This window comes from Chelonoidis abingdonii, chromosome 11 (assembly GCF_003597395.2).
Source record: "Chelonoidis abingdonii isolate Lonesome George chromosome 11, CheloAbing_2.0, whole genome shotgun sequence".
NCBI classification, from domain to species: Eukaryota; Metazoa; Chordata; order Testudines; family Testudinidae; genus Chelonoidis; species Chelonoidis abingdonii.
Genome location: NC_133779.1, coordinates 14,311,135 through 14,328,756, shown reverse-complemented (window position 1 = coordinate 14,328,756; position 17,622 = coordinate 14,311,135). Strand labels below are relative to the sequence as shown.

The following is a 17,622-nucleotide window of genomic DNA, read 5'->3' as shown; positions in this document are numbered from 1 at the left end:
CCGGATTTGGCCCATGCCTGGCCCCCCACCACCTGCGAGACAAGCCCCGCCACCAAAGCGCCCGCCCGGTTCCCCATCCCGCACAAGCGGCCGCCCCACCTTCAAAGTCTGCACAGCCCCCGCTCCACAGAGCCTGCCCTTCCCCCTCAGAGCCCCGCCGTTCCCCAGAATCACCTGAGCAGGCCCTGCCCGCCTCCTTGCAGGCCCGCAGCTCTTCCCCATAGCACCTGCCAGAGGCGCCCCGCCCTTTCCCCTCAAGCCCCGCCCTTCCCAGTCCACCTGCAGAGCCGCCCCTCCCACTCGGCCTCCCCATAGAACCGCCATAGGCCCCGCCCCTGAGAGCCCCGCCCCTTTTCTCACCCCCACCCCACACCTCCAGCAGGGTGGTGCCGACCTCCAAGGCAGGACCCCCAGTGGCCTGGGCAGCCCTGAGGTGGCTCCTTCTCTGGTGATGGGGGGAGAGGTCCCAGGACCCCTGCCTGGTGCCCTCCCAGCCCCATGGCCGTGGATCCGGTTTCAGGCTGTCCAGCCCCCAAGGTTTGCGACATGGCACATCCAGGCCATGAGGACGGTGATCTGGCGCCTGGTGGAGACGGAGGCTCCCAGCTCATCCCCCTCCTTGCGTTTGCTAAAATGTAAATCGTTTGTTCCCTGCAACTTCCTGCCCTGGCCCCTGGAGGGCCCTGCTCACTGCCTACATGCGGCTGAGCTGATCCCATCTTCCCTTGCTTGGGCCAGGTCTGTCGAATGGCTTCAGCCTAGGCAGGGCTGGCTGGCTTTGGAGGCATCACATCAGGGGTGCTGGAATGAGGGCAATCAGGGGGCCCTGACTCCCCCTTTTTACTGGCCCTAAGGGGGAGCGAGAGGGTGAGAGGGCAGAGAAGAGCAATCGGGGGGCGGCGTGAGGGCAGAGCTTTGGGAGGAAAAGGTGGCATGGGGGCAGATCCTCGGGGGAAGGAGCAAGGTGGAGGCTTGGGGGTGAAAGGGTGGCACGGGGGTGGGACCTCAGGGGAAGAGGTAGTGCAGGGGTGTGTGGCCACAGTTCAGATACCGGTGCCCACCCCCTCACACTTTTAGGAAGCTTCTGCTGCTCCTGAATCACATCCTACAGGGAAATTCACAACCTTACAATGTCGTGATGACATTTCACCATGAGATTATTGCCCAGCCAGTCTGATCCAAAATGAGCCTCCTTCCCCGTGGGCAGTGGACTGTGCTTAATCACGCTCAGACAACACAGGGAAGGTGTGCATATCCCCTCCACAAACGGGAATGCAAAGACTCACCGGACTGTGACAAGAACATAACAGAAGAATGACCACACTGGGTCACACCATGGTCCATCTAGCCCAGTATCCTGTCTTCCAGCAGTGGCCATTGCTAGCTGCTTCAGAGGGATTAACAGAACAGGGAAACAAAACATTTTGCTTTTATAGAAATGAAGCTTTTTAATTTTCTAGAAACAAAACTTTTGGCTTGAGCCTCAATTGTTTTGTTGTTGAAAATTTCATTTTGTGGGAAATTTCAAAATTTGATGTTTTGTTCCCGAAACAAATTTCAAAATTGTGGAATGTCCCATGATTTGAAAATTCCAGTCCGTGCATAGCTTGTATGGGAGACCTGAGACCAGAATCTACAGCTCCACCTAAGCAACCCCCGATCCTTATAACACCTCCTTGTCCTGCCGGGCCATTACCCTCTATTACAGACAGGGAACAGGGATGCATCTACACGCAAAAAAAAAAAAAAATTGCTGAAAGTCTGAGCCCAGATCTACCTATTCAGGCTCATGGGTCTCAGAACAGCAGTGTAGATATTTCCGCTTGCTCTGGAGCTGGCTCTGAGACCCAGAGAAGTGAGTTGGTCTGGGAGCTCCGGTGGGAATATCTTCACTGCCCCCACATGTTTTCAACCCTGCAGGGCAAGCCTGATTCCATAGCCCAATGCTCTGAGATATGGTATTGTGAAGTTACTTTTTTTTGCAATGTAGATGTACCCTGAGGCACAGAGAGGGTAGGCTGAGACTGCAATTTGGAGGTGTGATTACAGCGCATGGAGATATACCTGAGCTAACTAACTAGATTGGGTAGATCCGCCCATCCTGCAATCATTCCTCGTCCCGGCAGAATAGACATAGCCTGGGTGATTGGCTCAAGGGCACACGGAAAGTCCGTGGCAAAGCAGAGGATTAAAACCTAGACTCCCACACGCTAGATATCTAACCACTGGGCCATCTAGCCTGCCAGCCGAGCAGGGTATGTCTACACCACACACCCAACCTGGACTCTGACTCCGGTTTGAGACCAAGGCCCACTTCTGTCCACACACAAAGCAGTCTGACTCAGCACAACATTTTGCAATGTAGACGCAGCCCAAGTGGCAGCCCTGAGGCAGAAGGGCTGTGTGGCGCAGAGTGGGCGTGCTAGCATGGCTGCGAGACCTGGGTACAGCAACTGTCACAGCACTGGGCTGAATGCGCAGTGTGGACTTACCCGGTGCTTCATGTGTGATGAAAGAGGAGCCGGGGCTCAAGCAATTTTTTTACTTTCATAACTGATATGGCAAAGCCCAGATGTGCCAGGGCTCTGACAAGGAAGTCCCCACCCCGACTGCAAAACTGTCTGGTAAAGTTTTGAATGTATTTACTGAAATGCAAGTTCAGGAAGCTTTGAAATATTCCAAATTTAAGAAAGCTGGTTTATAAAGGCTTCAAATTACTCCTGAACTATATGGGTTGAGATTTAGAAATCCTAAAATGGGGGAATACAGGGTGAGGACTGTCAGATCCACCTACGCTCTGTGTGCTGAGGAGGCTGTCTGTGGTAGGACCAGGCTCTTGTCTGAATGTGGCAGGCCCGATCCTAAACCCATTGCAGACTTCCTGGGCTTTGGATTAGGGGACCAGCATTCCACCGCCCTGCCCTTGTTGTGGGCAGATAGACTGCTGAGGCAAACAACAGTGGTAGTCTGTGCCCGACATGCTTAGCGCCAATAAACACACCGAGATGGAGAAGCAAAACACAAGTTTATTTGGGATCCCAAAGCGGAGCTGGGAGACTTAGTACGCCTCAGATCCAGCCCCGTTAAAACAAGCAGTCTGTTCCTTTATATCCATGAGAACTTTTCTCACTGACTAGCAAGTCCCCGTTCCCCCTCCCCTTCTGCCTGTCCCGGCTGCAGCATTCTTTCTCAACACACTTCTTTCTCTGTCTTCCCCTGCACCTCTCCCCCCTTGTAGGTTACTTAATCAGTGGTTCATTAAACTGTTAAACTCAAAGCTGGCGACACATTCTAGTTCATTAGGCCCACTACATCTTGAACCACTATCTTGTCCCTGCTCCAAGAGGTGTTTTATTCCACTCCCTTGTGGTAGAAGTATGCAGGCCTTCATTATTTCTGCTCTATACCAGTTTGAGCGGCCTTGCAACTGATAAGGCTCCGGACACCTGGCCTTTTGTTTATTTATTGGCCTGCTAGGTCAATTAGAGTTTAAACATGGAAGGACTCTTGTTCACTAGAGACCTGAAACAGGGAGACTTTATATCCTTATTGCCTTTTACATTCTAAGTTACTTAGGATTATCCTTAGTGACACCAACACCCTGATACTGATTCACCCCAGCAGGGCTTTTGGCCATTGGGAAAGAGGTACTGTCTTTACCTTCAGCTCCGGATCCGTGCAGAGGGGAAGTCACACTGGGTCCAGGCATGCACAAATCTGTGTTGGTGTCTGAAAAGACCATCTCATTCCTGGCGCAAACGTCACTGGAGTGCCTCACCAAGGCTGGATGGAGCAGGGGCTTTGGAAATCTCTGCCTCTTACAACACCAGCCCCTTGCGAGAAGACACAGCTCTCAGCTGGAGAAGGATTTAATTGCTTTGTAGGGGCAGCTGCATCTCCAAAGCTTTGAAATATCCTAGCACCTCTGGGATCCATTGGAAGGCACTGTCCCCACCCCAGGAAACAGTTACCACCCCTTCCCTGCTCCCAGTTCACTCTGCGCGTCTGCCAGTCTGAAATGCTTACTGGTGCCTTGGGCAAAGCTCAGCGGAGCATCATCCAGGATCAGTCTTGAGCCAGCCCCTGACTGCAGTGGGGTCAGGGCTGGATTCTGATCTCGGCTTCCCAAGAGTCAATCTGGAGTCACACCTGACCAAGATGAAGTTGTTCTGGATTGGTTTAAGTGTGAACAGAGTCTAGTCCATATTCTTTAGAAATAATCCCTGGTGCTGGAGATGGGGGCTTGTATCTCCTCTCTGCCCTCAGTTTAAAACCATACCCCAGTTCCTAGACTGCAAGTCCAGAAGGGAAAATTATGCTTGTCTCATCTGACCTCCACAATGGTGCAGGCCAGGAGGTTTCTCTGAATTAATTCTTGTTTCCAGTCCAATAGCTGTGGTTGAACTGGAGCATATCCATTTTTATGAGATGCAGAATCCGAACAGCAAACCCAGCTGTGCCCCTACAGGGTCTGTTTCTGGGGTGTGATCCTTTTTCTTAGTCACTCATGTATAATAGCACAGAAATTGTGTGTTAGAAAGCCCACCCTTGGTAATAGGTAAATCAAGATTTTAGAAGGAGATAAATGTTCCTGTCCTCTTCAGGTGGTGTGGCTGAGTGATTAAGGCAATGAGGTGGTTATATATTGTGCTCTTGATATGCGGGTTCAGATCCCACCTTTGCTAAACCTGCTTATTCTTCATTCCTTCACAAACATCATCTTTCTCCCTGAGTTCTGCCCCACACTCATTGCTACGTTCACCTTCAGGGACCGTGTGAAAGAACTGGACAAAGGAGGGCAAAGTCCCTCAGCTACAGATTCAGTTCACAAGCGGCGCTTGCTTTTGGGAGCAACAAAGTTTCAACTTCATTGGAGCAATCAGCCCTCAGTAACAGGCAGCTCAAGTTTGTCTTCATTCTCATTTCGCTTCATGATACCACCATGATTGTATGGACCTGGTGCAAAGTCAGCATGACACTTGTTTGTCTTCTGCTTATATGGCATATCCATCACTGGAGGTTTGCAACCAAGGTACCCCATTGTGTGTGGACCTCTGCTAATCTCTTTGGGGATGAGCAGTCCTTTTGATCCACCCATCGTCCATCCCAGATCTTTTTCTGCTTGGTGTTCTTCTGCCATTGACGTTCCCTTCAGGTGCCTGTAAACACGCGTCTCTCGCGAAACCTCTTAAAACATCCCCTGCAAACTGAATCTTTCTTTTCATAAGCCCTCCAGTTAACATTTGCTTAGTTCCAGTCATCTCCAGTACTTTGTTGTTGGTTACATGGTCTATCCATGACATTTTCAGAATTCTCTTGTAACACTATCATTCGAAGGATTGCAGTTTCTTTATTATTGATTATTGGAATGCCCATGTGTCCCAGCTGTAACTTAACACAGACTAAATGGATGTTTGCAAGAGTCAGAATTTAGTTTTCAGATTTATGTCCCTTCTCATCAGAGGTTTAGTCTTCCAGGATATCTCTTGGGCTCTTGCTATTCTAGTGCTGACTTCAGTACCCAGTGTTCCATCTTACGTTATGGTGCTTCCTAACTAGCAATAATTTCTCTCTTGTTGTAGGGCTGTGTCGTTCACTGAAATCTTGCATGTTTTCCAAGGATCCTTGCATGCCACCCTAGTTTTTGTCCTGTCACCATTCAACTCTAGACCATACTCTTTGCCATATTCATATATAATCTCCACCGTCTTCTGAATCACCCAACAGCACTGAGTCATCTGCATAGTGAATGTTATTCACTCATTTTCCATTCATCTTAATCCCTTCCTCTGTTTCCTCAATAAATTTAATCAAATACTCACTCTAAATGTCAAATAAAGTCAGTGACATCATACCGCCTTATCTCACTCCTCTCTAGATCTCTATCAGATTTTCATTTTCATCTCCTGTTCTAATTGCCTTCTGATTCCAGTATAATTTTTTTATTACTCGGAATTCGTATCCACCAATCCCTACGGATCTGAGTATATTGAGCAGTTTGTAATGATAGCTTCTGTCAAAAGCTTTTTGCAAGTTAATGAAACTCAAGTATATTGTTTTCACCTTTTCAACTGATCTTTCTAATGTGCGCATCACAGTTTCACAGTGGCATTTATGGTGCCTTTTCCACATTCAAAATCATCCTGTTGTTTGCTTAGTTCCTGATCAGGCTTTCCTTGTACTCGGTTCTAAACAACTTGCAAAAGTATCTGAGGCACTAGGCTGCTTGTTCTGTAGTTGTTACAGTCCATAGCGTTGTTCTTTTCTGAGATTTGGATACACGTTACAAAATCCTCTGGGAAGTCTGCTGTCTCAAATATGTTCTTCATTAACTCTGAGAGCCTCTGGAGCCTTCAGCCCCTTTGCTTTAAATCAGCTGGTTTTCCATCACAACCTACTGCTTTTCCATTCAGACATCTTTTTATTGCTACCATGCTGTCTTCATCCGTTATTGACAGGCACTTATTTGATTGATCTGTAGTTGAAGTTTTTCAGGCCTATCATCACCAAATAATTCATTCCTATATTCTCTCCATCTCTCCTTCTTGTCTTTGGGGCCTGGTTCCCATTTCTCCATAAGGGTCGTATAGGTCACTTTTCCAGGGCCGGAGCAAGGAAGTTTCGTGCCCTAGGTGAAACTTCCACCTTCGCCCCCACCCCCTCGCCCTGTAGCAGCTCCCTGTCCCCCCCAACCCTGAGGGCCTACTCACAGCAGCTCCCCCCCTGCTCTGAGGCGCCCCCCTCGCAGCTCCCTGCCCCAGCCCTCTGCTCTGCATCCTCCCTGAGCACGCCGCCCCCGCTCTAATTCTCCCGCCTCCCAGGCTTGCGGCGCCAAACAGCTGATTGGAGCTGCAAGTCTGGGAGGCCAGAGAAGTGGAGCAGCCACTGCACTCCAGGAGGAACTGCAGTAAAAAAAAATTGGGGGCACCGCTTTTTGGCACTCCCAAATCTTGGCACCCTAGGCAACTGCCTAGTTCGCCTTAATGGTAGCACCGGCCCTGCACTTTCCTTCTCTAATCAAACCTTTTGATACATCTCACTTTGTTTATTTTCTTTATCTAGTTCTTCAAATTATTTGCATTTCTCATTCAGCCATTAAGACTTTGCCGATCTGGATTTATTATTTATCATTTTAGCTAGTCTTTGGTATTCGTTATCTGTGGTTGATCTGTGTGCTTTTACTTTCCTTCTTTCATCTAGCAGAGCAATGATTTAGTCTATTTCCGGGGGGGTTTAGTAGCTAGTAACTTCTTGCCTTTATCTTCAGGTTCTTTGATAGCATCTCTGAGATGTTCCCAAGTTAATTGGTGCTTGTTTTCATGAATGCGCACATTACATGAGTTAAAAATTGGCTAACTGACAGGTCTCAAAATGTGATTGGAAATGGGGAAACATCCTCAAGCAGGGTTGTTTCCAGTGAGGTCCCGCAGGAATCAGTTGTTGGCTCTGGCAAGCTGTGGGAAAACATAAAATCATCATCACTGACGAAGTTTGCAGATGACACAGCGATTGGGGGACTGGTAAATGATGACTGACGTAACTGATACAGAGCGACCTGGATTGATTGGCAAACTGGGCAGAAGTGAACGATACACATTTGAATATGGCCAAATGTAAAGTTGTCCATCTAGGAACAAAGAAAGTTAGCCGTACCTACAGGCTGGGGGACTCTCTCCTGGGAAGCACCGACTCTGAGAAAGATTTGGGGGTCACGGTGGATAATCAATTGAACATGAGCTCCCAGTGTGATGCTATGGGCAAGAAGGGCTACTGTGATCCTGGGATGAGCAAATTAGGGAATCTCGAGTAGGGGTAGAGAGGTTATTTTACCTCTGCATTTGGCAGTCCATAGCGTTGTTCTTTTCTGAGATCTGGATACACATTGAAGTTCTAAAATCCTCTGGCAGGTCCCCTGTCTCAAGCATGTTCTTCATTAACTCTGAGAGGCCTCCGCTGCTGGGATCCTGTGTCCAGTTGTGGTGCCCACATTGAAGAAGGATGGATACTTGGAGAGGGGTCAGAGAAGAGCCATGGGAATGATAGAAGGGTATTAAAAACTGCCGCAGAACGATGCAACCAAGGAGCTCCATCTGTTTAGTTTAACAGGGAGAAGGTTAAGATGACTTGATCACAGGCTTGTGGAGCCAACAGGGAAACAGAATTTGTCTTCATTCCAGCAGCCAAAGCAACATGATCAGTGCTGGAAGTTGAAGCTAGGCCAATTCATACTGGGAATAAGGTGTAAATTATTGACAGCGAAGGTAATTAACCATCAGAACAATTTACCAAGTGCTGGCCGGCGAATCTCTGCCACTGGTCGTGTGGAAAGCTTGACGGGCTGTTTCTCACAACGATCTGCTCTCGGTCAAACGGGAATTAATTCAGGGACGTTCTAAAGCCTGTGTCACACTTAAGCTTGGTACAGTGTGGACACAAGAACAAATGGATAAACTGGACACTAGAGAGTTTAGACTTGAAATTAGATGTAAGGTTTCTAACCATTAGAGGAGTGAGATTCTGGAACGCCTTCCAAAAGAGGGGCAGTGGGGCAAATACATATCTGGCTCAAGACTAAGCTTGATAAGTTTATGGAGAGGATGGTATGATGGGATAGCCTAATTTTGCAATTAATGTTGGCAATTGATCTTTGATTATCAGCAGGTAAGTTATGCCAGTGGTCTGTGATGGGATGTGTTAGATGGGTGGGATCCGAGTCTACAGATAATTCTTTCCTGGATGCTGGCTGGTGAGTCTTGCCCGCATGCTCAAGGTTTAACTGATCACCATATTTGGGGTCGGGAAGGAATTTTCCTCCAGGGCAGATTGGCAGAGGCCCTGGAGGCTTTTCACCTTCCTCTGCAGCGTAGGGCACGAGTCACTTGCTGGAGGATTCGCTGCAGCTTAAAGTCTTTAAACCATGATTTGAGGACTTCAATAACTCAGACATAGGCTAGGGGTTTGTTACAGGATTGGGTGGGTGAGATTCTGTGGCCTGCATTGTGCAGGAGGTCAGACTAGATGATCATAATGGTCCCTTCTGACCTTAAAGTCTATGAGTCTATGAGGTCAGAGTAGATGATCACAATGGTCCAGGGCCGCCCAGCGGGTGGGGGGAGGGCAAGTGGGGCAATTTGCCCCAAGCCCCACGCCCCGCAGAAGCCCCCACAAGAATATAGTATTCTATAGTATTGCAATTTTTTAATGGAAGAGGCCCCTGAAATTGCTTTGCCACAGGCCCACTGAATCCTCTGGGCGGCCCTGCAATGGTCCCCTCTTACTTTATAGACCCCGATTCTGCAGGCACTCGAGGCCCATGCCCAGGGCTGCATTAAGGGCTGGGCACTATAGGCCTGGATGTACAGAGGGATTTAACTGTTGCAGCGCTGAGCATTGCAGGACCACTGTGGGCCCCGGAAGATCACAGGAACGCGCTGTGATTCACAAAGCCCGAGCACCGCGCCTAGGTGGCTTCACAACGAATGCAGGGAGAAAGGCGCCGGAGAATAAGAGCGACCAGAGCCAGCACACTAGACGGGGAGATGCCTAAGCTAGCCAATGGGAGCTGCTGATCAGAGGCGTGTGCTAAGCCCCCACCCTTCTCTCAGAGAGAGGGGCCTAAGTCCAGTGAGCAGGGAGGTGCCCTTTTCTGCTTGGAATCCACAACCAAGAGCTTTCTCTGGAGCTCGGTACCTCTGGTGTTTCGGCGAGCAGCGGCCCTTTCATAACTATGAGCCCAGAGGTTGGAGAACTCCCCTGGAAGCCATGTTCCCATTCCCCCCTGCAACAATGTCTTGGTCCCATGAGGCATTGCAAGCCTTCCCAAAATGCCCTGCGGCGAGTTGCACTGTGGGAGAGCTTTACAGGAGCTCCTCCTTGCACGAACTTGCCCGAGATTGCCGAGCCAGTGGGCGGCCTTTGCACATGCCCACCGCATTGGGCCCCACAAGGCTGTGAACAGCTCTTGGGGACAGGCCTCCTGGCGTGAGGGGCTGCAGAGCGCAGGCCCGAAGGCAGAAACATAGGCACCGAAGGAAATTTTTGCTGCCAAAAGGGCCCCCCAAAAGCCCTGGTGGAATGTGGTCTCACTCCAGCCCTGACCCATCTGTGAGACGGTGCCACCCAACTCCCGCAGTGACCGGGATATTGCAGCATCACCTGAAAACAAATCAAACCACGTTCGCCTCACTCTCAGCCACCCCTCACTTTTTTCCACTTAATTTCATTGTTGTCTATCTGCTGCCTGCGTCTCCTCACAATCCCCTGGGCACGACCATTATCGATCCCCAGCGGAACCACTTCACGCTTCCTAGTTAACAAGCTCTGGTGGAATTTGCTTTGGTTACCCGCCGTTAACGAGGCAGCCAAGGTGCACATCTTCCTCCAAGGGGAGGGAGTTGTGGGTCTGCTTCTAGACTCTACATTGGGCCTGGCATCAGCACAGCCAGATGTGGCCTCTGGGTTTTGCTGGTGTTTTGGTGCCCACCCTCCAGACATCTCAGCCCTGGGTTTCAGCACACAGGATGCCAATTAAAGCAAAGAGATCACCCCTCTCTTTCAATTTTGAATCCCTCCACTCACTGCCCCTTCTCTAGCACATCAGACTTACGTGGTTTTCACTTTCAAGGCCCTTCCTGGTGTATTCCCCACTCCACCTTGGGCCAAGACCACCATGCTGACTGCTGAGAATAACTAGCGGGCTAAAGTGATCCTGGGACCTGTAAACGTGGGAATTTCGAGGAGGAGCAGAGCGGTTCTGTGCCTTCTGCATTTGGCCCTGGGGCGACTGCTGCTGGGATCCTGTGACAAGTCCTGGTGGCCACAATTCAAAGAAGGACACGGAGAAGTTGGAAAGGGCTCAGAGAAGAGCTGCGAACATGGTGAAAGGGTTGGAAAACTTGGACTCCAGGAGCTGAGTTTGTCTATTTTAACTCAGAGGAGGTGGAGGGGGAAGGATCAGTACCTACACAAGGAACAAATATTGAATAATGGACTCGCCAGTCTAGCCGGCAAAGCTCTAACAAGATCCAATGGCCGGAAGTCGAATTAAATGAATTCAGACTGGAAATAAGGCATACATTATTTACCAGGGAGGGTAATTAACCATTGGAATGATTTACCAGGGCTTCACGGTGGATTCCCCATCACTGGGGATTTTTATATCAAACCTGAATGTTTTTCTAAAAGATCTGCTCTAGCTCAGACAGGAATTGTCTCAAGGAAGTTCTCTGGCCTGTGTTATACAGGAGGTCGGACTAGATGATCACAATGGCCCCTTCTGGCCTTCGAATCTATGAACATTTGGACTTAAACCAGCTGCAGCTGCATTGGAGTCAATAGGGCTGGATCCCCAGCTGGTGTCAATCAGCCATTGCTCCGTCATAATAAATGGGGACAGCCCCCAGCTGGTGTGAATTAGCCATCACTCCATGGAGTCAATGGGACAGGCCCCCAGCTGGTGTGAATCAGCCACCACTCCACTGGAGTCAATGGGGCAGGCCCCCAGCGTGTGTGAATCAGCCATCACTCCATTGGAGTCAATGGGACAGGCCCCCAGCTGGTGTGAATCAGCCATCGCTCCATTGGAGTCAATGGGGCAGGACCCCAGCTGGTGTGAATCAGCCATCGCTCCATTGGAGTCAATGGGGCAGGCCCCCAGCTGGTGTGAATCAGCCATCGCTCCGTTGGAGTCAATGGGGCAGGCCCCCAGCAGGTGTGAATCAGCCATCGCTCCATTGTAGTCAATGGGGCAGGCCCCCAGCTGGTGTCAATCAGCCATCGTTCCATTGGAGTCAATGGAGCAGGCCCCCAGCTGGTGTGAATCAGCCATCGCTCCATTGGAGTCAATGGGGCCAGATCCCCAGCTGGTGTGAATCAGCCATCGCTCCGTTGGAGTCAATGGGGCAGGCCCCCAGCAGGTGTGAATCAGCCATCGCTCCATTGTAGTCAATGGGGCAGGCCCCCAGCTGGTGTCAATCAGCCATCGTTCCATTGGAGTCAATGGAGCAGGCCCCCAGCTGGTGTGAATCAGCCATCGCTCCATTGGAGTCAATGGGGCCAGATCCCCAGCTGGTGTGAATCAGCCATCGCTCCGTTGGAGTCAATGGGGCAGGCCCCCAGCAGGTGTGAATCAGCCATCGCTCCATTGTAGTCAATGGGGCAGGCCCCCAGCTGGTGTCAATCAGCCATCGTTCCATTGGAGTCAATGGAGCAGGCCCCCAGCTGGTGTGAATCAGCCATCGCTCCATTGGAGTCAATGGGGCAGGCCCCCAGCTGGTGTCAATCAGCCATCGTTCCATTGGAGTCAATGGAGCAGGCCCCCAGCTGGTGTGAATCAGCCATCGCTCCATTGGAGTCAATGGGGCAGGCCCCCAGCTGGTGTCAGTGGCTGCTGTTCCATTACTGCAATCAAATCAGCATCACTCTATCATTTAAATACTGACCCACACTCACTGAGACCAGGAGGGGATCTGGCCCATTGCCATTCGCAGGCGCGGAAATGATCAGTTAAGGCACCTAAAGATTCATGACAGGACCTGAGCGCTGCTGAAAACTCGGATTGTGTGTTATTGTCACATTAGAAATAAGAAGTGAAAACCTGACCAGAGCTTTGCCATTGATATCAATGGATCCAGGACTTTATCCGACCTCACAAAGAACACGGAGCCATTGCCACTGGGCATTTTGGGTCATTTCCCTCCAACGTGTCAACCATGAACATGAAACTGGCCAGGCCAGGCCAGGCCCGTTCAGTGTCTCTGGCAATGGAAGCATGACAAGATTCAGCGAAAGCACTGGAGAAATGTGGGGTAATCTGTCTCCCAGGATGTTCCCTTCTTGGCCACTAAGAGTGATCATCTTCAACCCTGAAGCATGAGGATTTATAACCCTTCCAATAAGCCATGTTCACTGGGAAGTGTCCAATATGCATCAGAGCCCCAGGGAAATTGGTCATTTATTGCCCTCTGCCTGGACACAGAACTCGCAGACGCCGTGTTTCAGAAGATGCTTTATTGGAATTTACTAAAATCAGCTAGAGAAATGAGCACATTTGGATTTGGATTCAAGGGTGATTATGCCACTGGCATTTGTTGATCAGAAGCGATTGTTATTGGGAGAGAAAAGGTGTCCAGAGCGGGGCTCATTCCTTCCATTTAATATCGAATGTCGTCGTTCTGACTCCTCCCAGCTCTGGAGCTGTCACCTGAAAAGGACAGAGGGACAGACCTTCAGCACCATGTCACTGGCTAGGCAGCAGGACGGCAGAAAAGGACCTAGGGGTCAGGGTGGATCTCAAATTGAATAGGAGTCGACAGCATGGTGAGGTTGTGAAAAAGGCAAATATAATTTGGAGATGTATTAACGGGAGCATCATATGTCAGACATGGGAAGTCATTGTCCTGCTGTAGTTGGCATTGGTGAGGTCTCAGCTGGAGGACAGTGTCCAGTTTCGGGTACTGCACTTGAAGAAAGATGTGGGCAAATTGGAGAAAGTCCAGAGAAGAGCAACCAAAATGATCAGAGGTTTAGAAAACCTGACCTAGGAGGGGAGGTTGAAAAAATTGGGCAGGTTGAGTCTTGAGAAGAGAAGGCTGAGGGGGGAACCTGATAACAATCTTCAGATATGGAAAAGGTTGCTAGAAAGAGGATGGAGAACAATTGTTCTCCACGGCCACCAAGGGACAGACAAGGAGGAATTGGCTGAGTTTGCAGGTAGGGAGAGTTAGGTTAGATACTAGGAAGAACTTGCTAGCTCTACGGATAGTTCAGCTCTGGAGCAGGTTATCTAGGGGAGGTTGTGGCATCCCCATCATTGGAGGCTTTTAAGAACAGGTTGGAAAAAAACCTGTCAGGGATGGTTTAGGTATGTTTGGTCCTGCCTCAGCATGGGACGGAGGGAGAGGGTGGGCTTTTCAGGTCCCTTCCAGCCCTATATTACTATGATTCCATAGCTGGGTGGTTGGTGGATGTGTATGGGGATCGTTGGATGGGTGACTGTGGATACGGATTTATGAGTGGGTGGATGGATACGTATGAGAATGGATGGATGGGTGTGTATGGGGATAGATGGATGGACACAGAGTCACTGAGATCGGGGCCCCATCACGCCGGGTGCTGCCCAGACATAAAGTCACAGAGATCGGGGTCCCCTTGCACTGGGTGCTGCAGATGATCCCTGTCTGGAAGAGCTCCCAGTGTAAATAGACAAAAGAAGCAGGATCACACACCCCTGGTCCAGATGGGGATGCTATAAACAGAGACCATCCCATCGCCCTGTCCTACCTGTCTCAGGCAGGGCAGTAGCTCCACTGATGGTCCTGGTAGTAGTTTTCTGTGCTGGAACACCAGAACTTCCCGCTGGCCTCTGCTAGGTTGGTGCAGGTGTGGAATTTAAACTTCTTGTAGATGAAGGGGAAGACACAGGGCTTGTCGTGGGAGGGGCGGTCGTAGTCTGAAGACCAAACACATCGGCAATGGGTGAGCACTGTGGCCAGAAACACGGGTAATGCATAGCAAATGCAGGTGGCATCAGACCACGAGAAACACTTTGTTAGATGGTTCCCCACACAGCTTAGGGCTAGGGGACAGAGCGTGGACCCATGACAAGGGCGCCAGGCTGAGCAATGAGAGACTTGGGTGCTATGCCTGGCTCTGCTGTGTGACCTTTAGCAAGGGACAGGCCAGCTTCATGCCTCAATTTCCCCACTTCTGCAACATGGGGCTAATGACCCAAGATGCCAAGGGGACAAGCAAAAAATGTCTCTGCTGTTGGGGGTCGTGTATACAAATGTGTTAGGTGGTTTGTGGGTCCGTGGGGAAGTGCATTTAGCCAGTTTATATCACACAGGTGGTTAGACATAGACACATCCCAGATGCGTTTTCGGGGTATATCCTCAGTGGTTATTATGTGCATTAGTCAAGACCTCTAGATACTCATGTGAGATCTGGGGCTTCTTTTGCTGAGATCGGGGCACTGAGTGCCACCCAGACACAGTCACTGAGACTGGGGGCCCATCGCACGGGGTGCTGCCCAGATAAAGTCACCACGATTGGGGCCCCATCAGGCTGGGTGCTGCCCAGACACAGAGTTACCAAGATCGGGGCCCCTTTGGGTCAGGCGCTGCCCAGACACAGTCACCGAGATCGGAGTCCCATTGGGCCGGGCGCTGCTCAGACACAGGGTCACTGAGATCAGGGCCCCATTGGGCTGGGCAAACCCAGACGTAGAGTCACCGAGATTGAGGTGGTGCCAGGCGCTACCCAGACAGACAGAGATGGACAATCCCTGTCTCAAAGCGCTGCCAATCTAAACAGCCAATAGAAGGAGCCCCACAGCTCTAGGGCGATTTGGGGGATGGTTTTAAGAACTGCTGAACAGCTGCTACCCATGAACTTCAGCTTGCTCAACTTTCCCTAAGGGATCGGGCAAGGGAGCCAAAAAACCAACCAACCACTTCCTAACTGACTCACCCAAGGAGTCTATGACAGAGCCAGGAATTGAATCAGACCTCGATGAGCCAAACACCTTAACCGCAAGGCTCAGCTTCCTCCTGCCTCCTGCCTTACCTGACGTGGAGCAGTAAGTCCACTTCTTGTCCACATCATAATTCCTGGTGGTGCTGCACCACAGTTTTTCCGAGCTCTCCCCGTCGCTGATGCAGGTGTAGTGTATTTGTTTGTTGTAGAAGAAGGGGAACGCACAGCTCTTTCCTGGCGCGTTCCCACCCAGGACTAGGGAGGCAAAGGGAGGTGGTTATAGACACCGCCAACATGCCCACCTGCCTACAGACTAACGGCTCCTGCATCCCACTATGACCCGGCCACCATCACCAACAGCCAAGAAATCTCAAATAGGCTTTCATGGATTCATAGATCCAAAGGCCAGACAGGACCACTGGGATCATCTAGTCTGACCTCCTGTGGAACACAGGCCAGTGAATGTCCTCCGGTTCTCTCTGTGTTGAACCCAATAACTTGGGTTTCACTAATGTAGCTTCTAGAATGGTGTCCAATCTGGATTTGAAGACATCATCATGGCTAAAGCACCTTCCAGGAAGGCCAACAGGAACCTGGCTTCCCAGAACCCACTGACCCTATCACTTCTGGATCTGATCCTATGGCTGCTCCTAGACCCTGGCCTTGAACCTTTCCTGAAGGAATCCTTAGAGGATCATTCAGCTGGTGGGAGGGGTGTGTTGAAAGCCAGGATCCCACTCATCAATCAGGTAGACTCCCACTGCCCAACTCCCATTGGTATCCAAGTGTCACAACTTCTTATTGGCTCAGGGGCACAGCAGAGAGGTGATGTGATCTTACAGATGATCTGGAGGCTCCTGGACAGCTCGGTAAATAGAGGTGGGTGAAACTTTTCAGATGAAATGTTTTTGGCGAAAAGTACAGATTCAGTGAAACCAAAATATATTGTGAATGCATGTCAGTTGTGTGGGATTGTTCATGTCAAAAAAACGACCAAAAACATTCAGAAAAAGTTGATACTTCAATCTGAAACAACTTCTGCTTTCAGAATTTTCTTCTATTTTATTAAAACCGAAGTTTAGATAGTTTAAAAAATGTTCAAAATTTAAATGAAATGTTCTGTTCAACCCAAAGGGATTTCCCCCTCATATTTTCAATCAATGAAAATTAAAAAAAAATAGTTTTCAGGATTCCCCTGAAAATAATTTTGTTTCCTGATTTTTTTAATTCACCAAAAGTTTTAAAGAAAATTTCAATTCCAGGATCCACCCAAAATGTTTTTTTTCCCCCAGTCTTTCAAATCACAGAAAATTTCCAACATGTTTGTTTCTGGGATCCTCCCAAAACACACTGTCCCCCAATTTTTTTGATTAATTGAAAACTGTGGACGATTTCATTTTCTGGAATGCGAGACAAATGTTTTTGTAATTTTTTGACTCACTGAAAATTTCAGACATTTCATTTTAGGAATCCACTCAAAACCATTTTCCTGACTTTGCAATGCAATGACAATTTTAAAAAAAGGAAGAACTTTCATGATCCACGTGAAATGATTCCCCCCCCCCCCCCTGTTTTTGATTCACTGACAATTTCAAAAAAATTCATTTTCATGGCAACCCCAACAAGTTTCCCCCTAATTTTCAGAATCACCAGCAAACCACAAATTAGTTATTTGCCCAGCTGTATATGTAAAATTGGAGTCAGTATCACCCCAGAGAGAACATTCAAAAGCAGAATGGATACATTACTGGTATCGGCGGCAGTAGCCCACAGCTTATTCTGGTCGTAGTTATGGCTTGTAGCACACCAGAATTGTCCCATCTTGTCTCCAGCATTGGTGCAGTGTAAAATAGCTGTTTTTTGTAGAAGAAAAGGAACGTGCAGCGTTGGCCATTGGAGTTCCCCCCGTAGGCTGCAAGGCAACGACAAAGCAGAGTGAACAGCAGGAAATGTTAATGATGAATTATTACTGATTTAATGTTCAGCGATTTAGATAATGGCATAGAAGCAATGAGGAGACTGGACTCCTCGTTGTTTTTGTGACACAGACTAACACCCCTCTGATACTGACATAATGGCATAGAGAGAACACTGATAAAGTTGTGATGACCCCAGCTGTGGAGGGTTGCAAGTGGCTCTTGTGAGGAT

At 49.4% G+C, this 17,622-nt stretch overlaps 1 protein-coding gene across 1 annotated transcript in view; it reads left to right on the top strand.

Annotated features, from left to right (window-relative positions):
• Positions 1-17,622, top strand: part of LOC142047504 (uncharacterized) — an 87,683-nt gene that overhangs the window by 53,520 nt on the left and 16,541 nt on the right. The gene's annotated exons all lie outside the window — the stretch shown is intronic.